We start from the raw sequence: 2617 nt of genomic DNA on the forward strand, positions 1-2617 counted from the left end.
AAGAACGTTCCTCGAGTCCATTTGGTGAGGATGGTGAGCGTACTTTGTTTCCCCAAGAGAAGAAAGAAGAGTAGTAAACCATTTTTGCAGAATGTCATTCTCCCACAACAGTTTATGAAAGAAACATCTGTGACAAGAATCTCTAATGCTTTACTCAAAGCCACAGCTGACAGTAAAAAGCATTGCTAAAAGTGGCAAATCAATCCCATTCCACCCTTCCAAGAGCATGACACCTAATTTGCTATGTATCACATGTATTTTCCTCACATGTGCTGAGACTGTGACATTGATGTGGTGGCTTTCATCCAAGCCTCAGCTGAATAAACACTTGGCCATACAGTGGGCAAACTGGCATCTTAAAAAGTCTTCTGTCCCAGGCAAGTTAACTTCACCTCAGGGAAGCATTTATCTAAGTTTTAGTTTGCAGTTTGGGTACATAAATGGAATCTCTGAACCCTGTTTCGAAAACCTTAAATCACCTGACACACACAGAGCACATTCTGTGTTTTTCAAACTGGTTTTCTTTGTGTAATGCAATTTTTATGTGACTACCTGAAAACATATGCAAATCCAACAGACAAAAACAAGTAAAAATATATAAGATTTCTAATCAAGTTATTTCACTGCAGAGCATGTACTTGTTAAAAAAAAAAGCACAAGAAATAAGCACATTATGTATATCTGAAACATGTACTGTAACTTTTTAGAGCAAAAATTTCATTGATGTATAAAATATATCCCAAATATCCATAGATTTTCAGTGTAAAGCTTAATGAAACTTGCAAAGTGAAATCAGTTATGATCAAGTACAGAACATTATCAGGACCACAGAAGCCCCCATTATACCTCCCTGAAACACACAATTGCTTGTAAATTTGACATAGAATTTTTTTTTTTCATCTTTACTTTATTTTACTTTATAATACTCTATTGGTTTTGCCATACATTGACATGAATCCACCACGGGTGTATACAAGCTCCCAATCCTGAATCCCCCTCCCACCTCCCACCCCATATCATCTCTCTGGATCATCCCCATGCACCAGCCCCAAGCATCCTGTATCCTGTATTGAACATAGACTGGCACTTCGTTTCTTACATGATAGTATACATGTTTCAATGCCATTCTCCCAAATCATCCCACCCTCTCCCTCTCCCTCTGAGTCCAAAAGTCCGTTCTATACATCTGTGTCTCTTTTGCTGTCTCGCATACAGGGTCATCATTACCATCTTTCTAAATTCCATATATATGTATCAGTATACTGTATTGGTGTTTTTCTTTCTGGCTTTCTTCACTCTGTACAATCGGCTCCAGTTTCATTCATCTCATCAGAACTGATTCAAATGCATTCTTTTTAATGGCTGAGTAATACTCCATTGTGTATATGTACCACAGCTTTCTTATCCATTCATCTGCTGATGGACATCTAGGTTGTTTCCATGTCCTGGCTATTATAAACAGCGCTGTGATGAACATTAGGGTACACGTCTCTTTCAATTCTGGTTTCCTCGGTGTGTATGCCCAGCAGTGGGATTGCTGGGTCATAAGGCAGCTCTATTTGCAATTTTTTAAGGAATCTCCACACTGTTCTCCATAGTGGCTGTACTAGTTTGCATTCCCACCAACAGTGTAAGAGGGTTCCCTTTTCTCCACATCCTCTCCAGCATTTATTGCTTGTAGACTTTTGGATCGCAGCCATTCTGACTGGTATGAAATGGTACCCCATTGTGGTCTTGATTTGCATTTCTCTGATAATGAGTGATGTTGAGCATTTTTTCATGTGTTTGTTAGCCATCCGTATGTCTTCTTTGGAGAAATGCCTATTTAGTTCTTTGGCACATTTTTTGATTGGGTCATTTATTTTTCTGGAGTTGAGCTGCATAAGTTGCTTGTATATTTTTGAGATTAGCTCTTTGTCAGTTGCTTCATTTGCTATTGTTTTCTCCCATTCAGAAGGCTGTCTTTTCACCTTACTTATAGTTTCCTTTGTTGTGCAGAAGCTTTTAACTTTAATTAGATCCCATTTGTTTATTTTTGCTTTATTTCCAGTATTCTGGGAGGTGGATCATAGAGGATCCTGCTGTGATGTATGTTGGAGAGTGTTTTGCCTATGTTCTCCTCTAGGAGTTTTATAGTTTCTGGTCTTACGTTTAGATCTTTAATCCATTTTGAGTTTATTTTTGTGTGTGGTGTTAGAAAGTGATCTAGTAAAAATATGGAACTCTTCACGAATTTGCGTGTCATCCTTGCGCAGGGGCCATGCTAATCTTCTCTGTATCATTTCAATTTTAGTATATGTGCTGCCGAAGCAAGCACTGACATAGAATTTTTAATCAATAAGAAATTTCCATTTAAGTGACACTGAGCAAATAATTAAAGTTTTAATAAACAGTATGGATAATACCAAGCCCCTTATAGTTAACAAGGCTATCTCTTTTTATGTGTCTTTTGTGAGACTGCAAGTGATTCTTTTTTATCCTCCAGCAATCAGGGAAATCACCAATTACCATTACCCTCAGTTTGCCTGTTTTTTAAATTCCCACTGAAGTTTTGAAGAACTACAAGAGTGGTAAAAGAATACATGGGGTGAGGTCTTGATTAATCTACCCCTTCCTT

The 2617-nt window shown here is 37.8% G+C and overlaps 1 non-coding gene across 1 annotated transcript; it reads right to left on the reverse strand.

Annotated features, from left to right (window-relative positions):
* Positions 1–2210: 2210 nt before the first annotated feature.
* Positions 2211–2317, reverse strand: LOC128058675 (U6 spliceosomal RNA). The gene has a single exon (XR_008200511.1). It is a non-coding gene; the product is annotated as a U6 spliceosomal RNA (small nuclear RNA).
* Positions 2318–2617: the final 300 nt, after the last annotated feature.

The sequence above is a fragment of the Budorcas taxicolor genome, chromosome 1 (assembly GCF_023091745.1).
Source record: "Budorcas taxicolor isolate Tak-1 chromosome 1, Takin1.1, whole genome shotgun sequence".
In the NCBI taxonomy this organism is placed as follows: domain Eukaryota; kingdom Metazoa; phylum Chordata; class Mammalia; order Artiodactyla; family Bovidae; genus Budorcas; species Budorcas taxicolor.